The following is a 13,913-nucleotide window of genomic DNA, read 5'->3' as shown; positions in this document are numbered from 1 at the left end:
GGTTAGGATGTTCAGCGTTTAGCATTAGTAGGTACACACTGGCAGTGTTAAAATTCATACATCCTCCTGCTTCAGTGAGGACAGCTCTGAAGTGACCTCATGGAAAACTCTCAAGAGTTTCTGTATGATTTCTCATGGGCTTATCCCCACTGTAGACAGACAGGCCCGAAAAGCTGCCTTGCAGCCAGTCGGCTTGTGCCTTTTATGAGACCTCAGCAGATGAATGAATCTGTACTCACGTAAGAGAAGGGATTATTTGTTCTACCCCCACATTTCAGAGATTTGGATCATGCACTGCATAATTTTGACAATGTCTTGTTCTCTATCCAAAGCTCTTTCCAAGCGTTCTGTATAGCTCAACATTACTCATCTGGGAGAAGCAAAGAAACCCGAGTAAGACTTTTACAGGGCAGGACAGAGTGATGAAAAACTATAATGTGACAATGTTGTATCAGCTCAATTTGAAATGATTCAAAGCTCCTTCTCTCCTTAGGAACTCCCAGCAAGCTTGGGCAGGCCACCACCACTATGTGACAGTTTCTAAATACTAGCTGTGCAACCAGGAGAACTCTGGATGTTGCTAGCCAAATTTATGGGCATGTCTCTGAACCCCAAAGTGGCGAACTGTCCATGTGAAGTGGCAAGAGCAGAAAGCCTGTCTATTTGTCCCGTGCATGGGGTTTATCTAAAAGCTCCTTGAAATCCATTGTGTGTGGCCAATGCATCAGGGCCATAGTGCAGAATGCAGTTTGTGACTGGATCAAAAAAATGTATTGAAACTTTTCTGCTAATTTAAGGTGAAATTCTGTAATCTTCTCAACCATTTGCATTGTACAAACCTGTGCACTGAGAAAAGTGAACAAGTTAGAAGACTTGGTCTTTGTGTAGGAGCAGAAAGAAACCTGAATGCATTTTAGGTGCTGAATGTTCTTATCCTGCACCCAGCAAAATAGGCAGAAAACATCTTCCTTCTGTGTGTTTCATTATTAGAAGGGAGTTTCCCAATCACAGAATGTTTATCTTCCAAGATGCAAATATACCAATTTTTACTCAACGGGAGTTGAGTAAGACTCAGCTGTGTAGCCTCTTCAATGGGAAATGCAAACATCGCTGCTCGTCCTTTTTAATTCTGGCACCATATAAATGATATCAATATTGTAAAAATGCTCTCCCTTCTCCCTCCTGCTCTCACCCACCTACCCATACCTTAGCACATGCAAAGTTTGCTGTGCACACATGTAGCTAGCTGGTTTGAACTCCAATAGCAGACAGTGGGATAACAAGGTGAAACCTCCAAAATCAAAGATGCTTGGGCATTGTGCAGCCAGCTGAAATGAGCAATTATCTTCAATCTGTGTGCAAAAGCCCAGGGTGTAGGGGGGTAGGGTGAACAACCCTTTATTTATTGACATAAGTAATGAGTCTTCGTTTATCCTTTGGTAGGGAAGGCAGTAACTGCAGCAACATTTCTTCTACTTGTGATAAGAAGTGAAAATACAAATGTGATGGGGAAACATTAATTGTGAGGGTCCTAATTAAAATCACTGGGAGAGGTATTGCATTACAGTGCAAAGAAGCAGATGAATGTGACCTCTCTGTGAACTTCTCAACCCTACTAGAAGCATAAATTTAAAGTCTCCTAGCGGAAAAGTGTTCTGGCACTGAACTGGTGTCTACAATCAGGATTTTGTCTGCAGGTATCAATGCACAAAATCTCTGCCTCGTGGAGTTCCGAGTCCCCTGAGGCTTCTTATGTTTTGCCTTCATTTGCTATAGTCCATGTCAGAGGGTTTCAGTGGCCTGGCCCAGCTCTGGCTGCTCCCCTCTCCTCCCAGCCTGGAGCATTTCCTTGATATGCAGGGAAAAACTCTTGCAAGAGGTGGTCAGAAAGGCCACAGTAAGTGGAGCAGAACAGAAATCTGTGTACTGCAGAAATGCTTGCCGAAGATATATAACATTTGTCTGCTACCAATTGTCACAAACAGTTAAGGCAAGCAATTTATGACTCTGTAGCTCACCCTTACCCTGTTAGATTTGCATCTCTGAGTCCTACCTGGCATGTTGCACTGATTCCTCCTGATTTTTAACTCAGGGCAGGGCAAAACAAACATGATGAGACAGATACACTCCTTTTCTTTAAGGAAGGGGCTTTTTTTTTTGGCTCCCTCATCATTAAGCAAATGCTTTTGCTGAGTGACAGCTGTTTCTTCTCAGCAACGGGACACAAAATTTGGCTTTGTTTTAATCTTGGGATGTTTATCACAGGACTTTGAAGCTTACACCCTTCATTTTTCCCTTCTCTATCTCTCCAAAGCTTTGGGGTTGAGAAGGAGCAGGAAGAGGAAGGGTTTTCAAAGGGATGTTTCACTGTTAAAAGTTCAGCAGTGCTCTCATATGTGATTTTCCTGGTTGGCAGCTTTATGGCTAAAACCTCTGTTTTAAAACTGGTGCACACTGGTGATACGAACATGCCACATGGTGTCTGATGGCCTTTAGCGACAGCAGATTTATAGCATTTTCCCTCATAAAAATCCTTTCCTTTGCCAAAAGAGGTCCAGCTGGAGTTATGAAATCACTAAACAGAGACCCTGCTACAGTGAGGAAGCTTGGCCTTTTCAGTTCCCTTGATCTGTCACACGCAGATCACATCATAACCTTGCACACTGGAAATTACACAGCATCCGTGCGGTACCCTTGGAAAGACTCCTTTATTCCTATAGAGACGTGGGATCTGATAGCACTTGTGGTCCATGTGTGCTGCTTCGCAATTAATAGGAAGTTCATCTTATTCAATTATATTCAAGTTTTATTAAGGTCTATGCATAAGACGTAGTTAAAAGCCTATGGGCCAAAAAACCCCTCCCTAACTGTGAGATATTGCACCCCTGAAATTTTGAGTGACTCTAAATAGACATAATCCCTTCTTGAGTGCTTGGGAAGTGGTTAGTGGAGCTTGGATGTCACCATGAACAAATCTCAGTTAATAATTCTTTCAATTATAAATGTGTTCTGAATCTGTGACTGACCACTAATGGCTTTTGTGTTGCTCACTGTGAAATTCATAGGCAATTAGGAAAATGGAGACAGATCTGATAGCTAATTGCTGTAAAAATCATCCTCCAAGTGTTTGAAAACCCAAAATCCTCAGCTGAAATCCACAAATGTCTTCATGCAAACTAAAGAGGTTCTCCAGTGGCGCCTGTGTGGTGAGGATTTTGAGATGCTAGAGCAGTACGGTGGGGTTTGGGATGAACCGTGCTGGGACAAGCAGAGGCAGCATGGCTTTCCATCACTCCAGAGACCCTCAGCTATGTCTCCAAAGGCACCACTGGCTCTCCTGGGGCATTTGCAGAGTTTGTTGAAGGGCTACCCTCAGCCCTGTTGTCTTTGAGGAACAACTGTGCCATGAACAGAGTATAAGGGCTGCATTTGCAAGGGACTAGAGAACAACTTCTGCTCCAGCTCCCTTTGCCATTTGAAAAGTCCATTCTGTATACCAATTATTTAGCCTAGACTCACGTGTAAGCCATTTCTCAGTATCACTTGGGTGACTAGGAGTGTGTTGCTCCCCTGCTTATGTCATGCTGGTGATATGTGATGCCACAGGGTAATGAGAGGGTGGCTGGGGCAATGGCTACCAGGCCTGTGTGCCAAACCCTCAGCTGAGACAACTGAGTACAGAGTCTGGACAGCCCAAGTGGAAAAGCTTAGTCCAACTCCCTGTCAAAAAACATCTTGAGGCTCTGCTTGTCTCCAGTGAACAAGAAGGCCTCAACTAAAGAGGTCTTTAGAGAGCACCCTTGGGCTTTAAGGTTTGTTTGGTAGGTCCAGCATGTACAGTGGGCACAGACCTGCTCCTGTTTGGTGCCATGTTGACATGCAGAGTGGCTGGTTCTCTTCTGTTTATTGCTCAAGTTCCTTAGTCAAAATATCATATGTGAAAGTAGCCACCTTCATAAGCAAGAGGGACTTGACTTTGATTCAACACACACAGAAGCAAATCAGAAATAACTGCTGATGTGATGCCATTGAAATGGGTTGTGCTAGATCTGGATACAATGGGTGTGAGATCAGAGAGGGGTCTGATGTGGTCTAGTTGCTTGCTTGCTTTAGTTTTGGGGAGGACAGTTCTGTTTGGAAGGCTGGTACTTGAAAGGCATTTCTGCAAAGATATGTATATTGAACTTTTCATGTGTATATATATATATATATTGAATTTGTAGCTGACGCCCTGGCTTGCAGTCAAGGGAGTGAAAGAAAAAATGGAAAAGAAAATGAAAAAAGAACAGTGAAGAAATAAACGTCTCTGTGAATCTGGGATAAGAAACCCAGATAAATCACTGTGTCTTATAATCTGGAAAAAAAAATCAGGGTGAGAGAGTCAGCATTTTTTGTTATGACTTTACCAACGTGTTGGACTAATGGAATGAGAGGACCGTCCTAGTTGGCTTCATTTCTGCACAAACGCATCACACCTGGCTCTGCACTTTTTGTGCTGACCTCTGTCAGCCATGTAAAGTGAGAATTTAGGGACCAGATCTGAGAAAAAGGAAAAAAAAAAAAAAAAAGGAGCACATTTGTGTTTTGGCTTTGATTGCAGCAGCCTGGCGTGGAGCTGAGACGGGGTGGGCTCCTTCACCGAGGCCCCTCCAGTGGAAGGACACAGAGAAAGAAGGCTGTGTTAGTTTCCATGCTGCTTAACATTTGTATTTATTTATGCACCGCATTTAATTCTTTATTTATTCTACATGTGAGCGTGGATTTAATGCTTGGCTCCAGGTAGTCCTGTGTTTATCCCCAGGGCTGCAAATGTTCAGACTAACAGTAGGTTTTAACCCCAGGTGGAAAGGCCACCTCTAACTCTGCAACTGTAGTACCTGTCTACCCGTTTGGACACTGAGGAGTTGCCGGTGGCTTGGCTGGTGGGATATTTACTCCCAGAAGCAATACTGAGGGCACAAAGTCAGTGCCCCGGGGCCAGGACCATTCTCCGGTAGGTTGTGGCTCCTGGAGCGGAAGGTGCAGAGACCAAGGTGCTGCAGCACTGTGCTGCTGTTTGCCAGGAGAAGGGAGTTGGTCATGCCGGATGGAGTTAATGGGGCATATGCACATCGCTCTCTTCCTCTGTTTAATGCTCTTAATATTCTCAGTGTCAAAACAGCCCCTGAGGGGCAGATGCCACCAAGTGTAGCAAGGGAATACCCCTGTGGATGCTCTGGCTTCTGCTCTGCACTGGACAAAAAAGGCAGGAAACCAAAATACCCTGTCCCAGAGCCATGTCCATGCTCTTGGCCCCATTCACACACCACATGGAGCACAAAAGCAACAGGGAGTCAGTGTGTTACCATTGTTCATTGTTAGCAGCTTCAGATCTGAAGCAGTGAATGGGGAGCCAACATCCCACTCCAGCTTGCAGAAGCCATCCAGTTCCCTCTTTGTTCGTCAGCAAACAGGGGGATAACAAAGGGCGCTGCTGAAAACCAGCAGTGTTGCAAGATCTGCGCATAATAGTTGCAGAACGAGTTGAAAAGGAGGAAAACGGGGTTTTATGAAGAAAAATTGCAGACATTCAAGTTGCTTCTGTTTCCCAGGGTGGTACCACAGCTGAAGGTGGGTCCTACAGGGGTTCATGCAGCTGCCCTGCGTATTGCAGAAGTTGGAGAAATACTGTGAAGATGTCAAAGGAAAACGGAAAAAACCCCAACTCCACCAGCCAAACAGCCTGTCAGTGCATTCAGTGGTGAAAGGAAGGTGGGACAGGGATGAAAGAGGAACAGCCATCAATTAAAAACAGGGAGGGGAAAGCTTGTAACACTTCCATTTTCTAAAAAAGAAAGCTTACCTAGGCCCTAGTTTGGTTTTGTTTTAAAATCCTTTTCTGTGAAAGAAAAGATCTTATAATTGAAAAGATACTCTTGGACTGAATCTTCTGGTTTTGGGAAAACTGCTTTTTCAGTAACAAAATCTTTCACATAAAATATTCCAAAAGGCTGGAGGTGTTTGTGTGCAGAGCTGTAACTGCTGAAGGTGATTCTCAGATTAGATGTCTCTGCATGCTTTCACCTGCTCTAGGGACAGTCTGATGCCTCCTTTCCTTACAAACTCCATCACATGAATGGCTGTCACATTTGGCTGTGGTGGCCACCAAATCCGAGCTGTTTCACACTGAGGAGATGGTCAGTGGTAGACAACAGCTGAATTATATTGCTTATGCTCATATGGTACCACTTCTTTCAGTGTTATGAGCCAGGAACTCCAGATGTGGCTTGGAGCAGCAGTTTCTGGAGGACACACCATGTGCGTGGCACTCCCCATCCCCTCTCCACTGAGAGCCGGAGCCACAACCAAATGTGAGACCTTGAACATCACATTTCTGTCTGTGGTATTGATCGACAGGACGTAAACACTACCTGTGGGGGTGAAGATATCCGCCAAGCTGTGCAGAAATGTCACGTTGCTTTCATTCCACTGCACGCTTGTCCCCCCTCATCCTTTCAATTCAGATGCTACTCTTCATGATGCTGTGAGAGGTTAATATTTCTGACGTGAATCGATAATGTTGGATGCGGAGCTCATTTCTTGGCAAGTCAGTGCAAAGGAAGTAAACAGTGCCTGTTTGTTTTGACTTTCTTCCCTCATTAAGTCTGGTTTATTTTAGTAGATGGTCTTTTGATTTCATTAATTAAAATATGGCTGGATAGGGAATGAGAATGACTGCAAAGGATTTATGATTGGTATATACAAGAAGGAAGGAATAGCCTTTGGATTTCTGTTGCCACTAAGGAAGGTGTAAGAGGCAAAGTAGATCTTCATCTCTTGGCTCTGTAGGGGAAGGGAGGAGAAGCTGGTAGTTTTAGCTCTCTGTGGTGCTTTGCTAGAATTCAGGGTTGAGATTCAAGGTCTTTGACAAACCTGGGTTAATTAATGATAAATAAAACTTGGTGAAGATAAGATACAACAAAATAAAGCAAACTAAAGCAAAAATATATATTTCAAATCAATTATTGCAAAAGCATCCAATAGGTTTTAGTATGTCTCCTTTTTTGTTAGCAAAACATTTGGGAATTGTTTTTTTTTTTGTCTATTTATATTTCAGCAAATATTAATAAGCACTGTCAACTTGTGGATTCTTTTCAGTTTGGTTGCACTAATTTTTCTTCCCAAAAGTGCTACACTGTGGTGTTGCATTGTCAAGACAATTTGTCCAGATCATGCCCCACTTGTTATGCTGAAATGAGAAACAAGTAGCTGCAACCCTTGCAGCTGGATCAGTAAATGCATTAAAAATTACAGCTTGAGAAGGACAAACTCTATTTCAAAATCAAGTGTTGGACCTCAAAACGATGGGTGGTGGCCATCGAAAGGAAGGTAAAAGACAAGATGCAATATTTCAGAATTCTGAAAAATTAAACACTTACTTTAGAAGTGTCAAAAAAATTTTCCAGAATTTTGCTTAGACATTATTTTCACTTTCATTGATTGTTTAGTCTCACAATTCACATATATTTTTAAGCAGTTGGTAAATAACACTATCTTTTCTTTTTAAGTTTTCTTTTGGGCTGAAAAACATACCTCATTCAGTCTACATCTGCTCCTTTTTGGGCCAAACACATGCTTTCAGTTGACTCAGAATTATTGCTGGGTTGCTGCTGGTAGAGCTGGGAGGTTGCAGGTGTGCATTGGCAAAAGCAAAGTAGTCTCCCTTTTGGTTTGACTCAAACCAACTTTTTTCTTTAGATTCTTTCCTGTATTGCTGATGACAAGAACAGCCGATTCACCCTGGGCTGAGGCCTGTGATAAGAAACAGCGGTTAAGCCACTTACAGTATTTGGATTATGAAGGAATTGGGCTGGTGGCTGCCAGGCTACCGTGTCTCCGTGCCTGAGCCTGCGTGCAGGCAGCCCAGCGAGGGTACAGCACTGGCAAATCAGAGATTTCCCCAGGTAGTGTGGGGTGAAGACCAAACCCATTGCTTCTGGCTTGAACATTGGAAACATTCAGCTTTCTCCCCGTATTCTCTTCTTTTGCACAATCTGTAGGAAAATTTTATTTTTTGCTCTGGAAAGGATATTGTTTCCTGCCCTCCCCAAGTTTCCTGCAAAATACTAATTCTGGTTTTTACTGGCTTTCTTCGTGTGCTGTTCTGAACAGGGCTGGTCTTCAGCATGTATATGGGCTTTCCTGAACTTGAGAAGAAACATTATTGAGTGCTTATGTGCACCACACAGCTCACTACGGTCAGCTCACCGTGTGTTTCCATGACAAGAAAGAGTTTTTATGACCTCCACTAGCGTGGGAGCCAGCTGAATTTGCAAATCCCTTTTTTTCCTCCCTACATGATGAGATTGCTAGGCAAGCAGGCAGGCTTTTTGAGTACTTTTCCAACTCCAGGTTTTCTACTGGGTACCATTGTATGGCAGGTAAAATGCGATGATGACTGGGCAATGCACAGCACAATGTTTTGTTTGCTACCTCACTGTGATAATTTATGCTTTGCTGGGAAGTTCTGCAGAGCCCTTATGGAACTGAAGATCTTAAACTTATGTCATAAATTGCTTGAAAATGAGAGGAAGCTTAACTTTCCTTATAAAAAGACTAAGGACTGTAATTTATTGCTGTAAACAAGAATGAGAAGATAAAAAAAATAATTAAAAAAGAAAATGTCAAGCTCTTTTTATTCAAAATTTGAAAGGACCTGAAGTCAATTGTTTCCTCTCGTGGAAGGTCTGGTTTCTATCAACCAGGCAGAAGGGGTTTTGTTTCTAGCAGTCAAATCAACAGGCCAGTAAGAGTAGCTTTGAACTGCAATTTGTCTTTATGTATTTTGAAAATGTTCTTTCGACGTGTTTACATGTTGGCTGGGGCACTTTTGCTGGAGTCAGCTCTTTCTGGGACGATTAATCAAACGATCAAGTCTCTGATTAATCAAAGTCCCTCCTGACAACGCAGTCCTTTCTTTCAATCACCTGCTGAGTCTCTACTAAAACCCAAACAAGCAAATGATTAAACTTTTTTTTAAAGGAAAGAATGAAAGAAAGAAATTAAAAAAAAGGCGGTGTGTCTTGCAGATTTGGCACTTTCTGAGGTACATACCTCAAGGAGAGAGAGATCTTGGACTACATTTGTGATGCAAACTGGAACCTTTGGCTACCAAATGCAGGATGTGGTGTATCCTGTTCAAAGAGGCACATATTTTGCATGTTTGTGTTGGCTCCTCTCAATCAAAGCATGCTGTGATTCAGCTACACTAAAAATTAACAATCTATGTTATAGCCATGTATTACATTACGCCCCATTTTTTTAAAAAATCTTTTCCAGAAAGACATCTTCTAAAGAGAAGGGAAGGTAGGTAACAAAAACCTTGCAAATGTTTTCATAATAATTATTCAACGGCAATCAAATCATGCCACTTTAAAAGATCAGCTGAACTATCTGTAAATATTTCCTCATCTCTGCAGAGCAGTACGATCTCCTAATAAAATGCATCTGTCTCCATTTCTGCATTAAATTGGAGGTGGATTTTTATGTCAATGGCTCTTCAATGTCACTGCAAATAGCGAAGAAGAAGAAGAAAAGTTAAAATAGGAGATGCTGTCCCACAGCAACTTGGGATTTTTGTGAAACTGGTTTTGCGGTTTTTCTTAAAGAGAGAAAACAGCCTGCATTAGATGATTTGATTGTGAATAGTGATGTCAAAAATCAAAGACCGAAATCTCCTCCATGACAGGCAACATCATCTGAGTCTGCCAGCAGCCTTATTAACACTCTGATTAGTGTCTTCTTTTTGGCTTTGAGGATTTTAGTCTCTGTTAATAAACATTCTTCACACCTTTCCTTCAGAGGTGTTTTATAAACCAATGAATGAGGTGCTACAGAGGTGATACCTAAATACAATTACTTTATTTACAGGTAAAAGCAAACTGAGCTATAAAGGAACTAAATAACTCAACCATGTTCAAGATCCAAGGAGGAAGAGGTGCCTGGGCTCTGCCAACACTGACCACAACCCTGGAATGCTTCTCTGATCAGGGAATCACGTTGTTTTCTTCAAACCAATCCCACCTGCTTCTGTAAATTGGATTAGAGGGCTGCCCTGCTGTGTGTACACATAAAACACTTCTGGGTTAACTGACAGAGTAGGAGCACAGCTATTTTTGCATAGTCCGTTTTAACATTGTTGGTAACTCTCCAGATTTCCTCCAAGTTATTCCATATTCTTGACATATCTTCTGTCAGTCCAGTGTTTTGTTCCCCTGCCACACCTATTTCTAAATCACTAATTACTCTTGTTACATGCTGATGAAATAAATATGTTTGTTTTTTCCCTTCCCCAGGGTGGCTATTAAAATCCAGTTACCTTTATTCGCTGAAGTGACCTTAGGAAAAGACCTTGCCCAACACATCTAATGACATCTTCTTAGTATTTAATTTTCAGCAGGCATTTCCAAAGAAACCCCATTTTGTTTCAGGCAGAACTCTTTATTTCAGATAATGCGGTTTGCAGACTTCATAAAAAACCATCATCGTGTTTCTTTCGTTGTGGCCTTTAGAACAAAGTCAACCAATGTTCATTCTTCCAGTTGCAAAACTCCCCCTCAAAAACAAACGCCAGAAAACATTTTTTTCTCTCTGCTGTATTTATCTTGTTCTGTTTTCAATAACCTGTGCCTGGCATCTTGGGTATTTATCACCCTAGAGAGGATAGAACATGAAAAAAACCAACACAGCAGCTAAAAAGAAGCCAAAATACAAATCTTGAAAGAAATTATATTCTGAGTGAAATGGCATAAAGAATTCTCTTAGTTGTTGTTCTGTTGAAAGAAACAACTGCATGTCAAGTTGTGGATGACAGAAGAGTACAATACCTAATGTCTTAAAAATAACACATCTTTTCTGAACTTGATAATGGGAAAGACTTCTGATGGCTGACAGATTCATGAAATCAGTTAAAACTGTCTTCTACATAGATGTTTCTGGCTGTACACCTAAACCTTTATTTTGGCAGGAGATGAGAACTCAGCTACCTACACTGAACTCAGAGAGAAAAAATACAGAGAAATAGAGACATATAAACTAATGCCACTAACAGTCTGCCACATTTAAAAATACTGAAAAGCACTTTCTCATTCTGTACAATTTAAATATTTAAACAAATGGAGAAAATTCATCTTATTCTTGGCACAGGTCTTATCCATTTTATTATTCAGTATCTCCAAATATGCTGAGATGCCAAGTAATTTCCAGTTTTTATCAAATTTTAACTTTGGAGTATGACTTTGGGATATTATGTTCAGAAGTGCATGGAGCTTTTGAAGCAGAATTTCTCTGGATTTAATATATCCCTTTCAGAGCTTTGCCTTTAGATGGAAATTCATTCTGAGCCAGTAATATTATATGTTATTTCTAAAACTCTTAAGTTTATAAAGCACATAATGAAATTTAAGTCTTCAGCCCAGGTGGAATCATGAATTAGCATTGAGTTCTCTGAGCAGCAGGGCTGGTTGCCTTTTTTGTGCCTTTGCATCATTCTGGATAGACCATGGACTATGGCATAAAATGGCTACACAGAGTCATGATGGTCACTGAGGCAGTGACCCCCTTCCTGGGAAAGCAGTCCTTCCTTGGCAGAGTGAAGATGCTCGTGCTGGAAGTATGGGGGAAAACTGACCGTGACCTGGAGATGTTTTCTGAGAAGCCTCATGGGTCATGTCTATCTGTAAATGAATAAAGGAGCTCCTTCTGATGTGGTTATTATCTGGACCATTGCAGTGGCACAACATTAATCACAGCAATAAGTGAAAAAGATAAAATATGAAAGCACGTTGGAGGTTTTTATAAACCATTAAGATCACTATTCTTTATTTAGGAAATTTGCCATCTCAGATCCTCAGGCCAGTTCTGTACTCTTCCAAATTTATCTGATTCCAAAGTACCAAATAGTTTAAATTAAACTCAACATGCTAAAACTGCACTTCTGATGTTTTCCTGGATGCAGGACAACATGAGGCTTCCTATAGTTTCATTTGCAACATAATTATTCTTCAGGATATTTTTCTCACCAGCTCTGAGCTTGATAAGGCTGTTGAACACAAGAACCTAAATTGAAATAACTCCATCCTGGGTGATAAGGACAACGAGAGAAAAAAAGTCACAGTGGGAAGAATTAAGCTGTTAATACTTGCTCATGATACCTGTATTATACCAAAGAAGCAGTGCTGAGGAACATCATCTGAACGTCCAGGCGTTAGAGCAGAAGCATGGTCGCACTTTGGGCCAAGGCATGCCTATCCACACTGAGTTTTCTGGTTGTTAAAGCAGATGAGGGAGTTGCTGGAGTGCAGGCATTGCCAACTGGGCAGCCCTCAGTAGCTCCATCACACCTCTAAGTGTGTTTGCTCGGCGCTGCTCCTCTGTGTTTCAGGTGGGTCTTGCTTGCCAGAAGGGAAACTCTGTTTATGTAGCATGTTATGGAGGTGACACGCTCTTTGCCCCTGTTAGGAAAAGTTTGCTTTTCCTCCTGATTCTAAACCAAAAGTCACACTGGTTGAAAGAATACAAATGCTCTTTTTATACGGGAAAATACATCACAGGAGTCAGTCACCCTGGCCAGTCACAGGTAAAACAGGGGTCCAAATTGGCACAGCAGGGAAGCAAGCGGGAATTTCAGCTAAACTGGGACGAATGGACACTGTGTGCCACACATCTCAGCTGCTGAGCCCTAGAGTGTATTTTGATCAAGGAGAAGAATTTCAGAGAAGTGAGGGTTCAGGTGCGACTGCTCAGGAGCAGAAGGCTTTTCTATAGTCAGTGCTTTATGACTTACATCAATCTGACAGTCAGACATTTGGCCTTAGTGCTTACTGGTACAAGCAAAGTGTATTTCATACCTATTAGCTGCTTTTCCTTCCAGGAATTGACTTGTCCTGGAAGCTCTGCCAAGTGGTTTATATGCAAGCCTATCACTGATGTGCAGCTCACGCTGCCCGCTAAGCCACAGCTGAGTCCGATCTGCTTTATATTCAGTTTTCACACTTGAGAGAGCGAGCACCAGGATTTTGTGAGCCCAGAGCAAAAAAATTAAAACAATGGAACTGTTCAGAGCTGTTTCCTTTGGAGATGTTCAGCGCTGATTAGATCTAGCTGCACAGCAGGTAGCCACCTAGCAAAGTGCTTAGCAAGAGCTGCCTCGTAGCGCCAGGGCGTACATGCAACGCGAAGGGATTTTTAATTCCATCTGACACACACAACTTTTTGCAAGGCTTCCAAAAATCACATAACCCCGTGCCCAGTCCCGGCTCTGAGCGTGAAGTCCTTTTGTTTATTGTCTTTGGGCCTGGTGTGCCTGCAGCTGTGCTGGTGGCAGCATCAACCCCTCCAACAGACCCCCTTGGTGGGGTGAGTGGTGACTGGGATCTTCCCACGTCCAGCCTTCATTTCTTGGAGTGACAGTGGCAGAAGGTCATGGGCGTCTCTTCCCTTTGCCTGACGTGTCCTCTTGGAGCCCGGTGATGGCCACCCCCTGGTGAATGTCCCCCTGGGTGTAGGGCCGGCTGGGTTTTTCCCACACTGCAATCACCAGAGGGCCCGCTTGCCCTTCATGCCTGGACTGTCAACTGTGATGACATTTCTCATGGTCAAGGTCTTTCCCAAATCCCACAAGCTGGTGGGTTCTGGGTGTCAGAGAAGATCCCCTACCAATTGTGAGAAGTTTCTTTTAATGTCTTGGACTGGTACCATCCTTTTTGCCTTAACATCTTCGTTGCAGCAATGTGAGTGCTTTCGGATGGTAAGAGGGGTGAAAGGGATGTAGAAAGGTGTGCATAACGCTTGTAGGCCTCCCGTCAGCCTCTTACTGAAGTAACTGGACAAATTAAATATACATTGCGTAGAGTAATAGTGTAAACCCATTTGGG

At 42.4% G+C, this 13,913-nt stretch overlaps 1 long non-coding RNA gene across 1 annotated transcript in view; it reads left to right on the top strand.

Annotated features, from left to right (window-relative positions):
* Nucleotides 1-10,254, top strand: part of LOC141946797 (uncharacterized) — a 168,054-nt gene extending 157,800 nt beyond the window's left edge. The window contains exon 4 of the long non-coding RNA XR_012629938.1: nucleotides 9,910-10,254. This is a non-coding gene — a long non-coding RNA (uncharacterized LOC141946797). The remainder of the gene's footprint in view (nucleotides 1-9,909) is intronic.
* The last annotated feature ends 3,659 nt before the right edge of the window (nucleotides 10,255-13,913 follow it).

The sequence above is a fragment of the Strix uralensis genome, chromosome 8 (genome assembly GCF_047716275.1).
Source record: "Strix uralensis isolate ZFMK-TIS-50842 chromosome 8, bStrUra1, whole genome shotgun sequence".
Taxonomy (NCBI): Eukaryota; Metazoa; Chordata; class Aves; order Strigiformes; family Strigidae; genus Strix; species Strix uralensis.
This window is presented reverse-complemented; position numbering and strand designations above follow the sequence as displayed.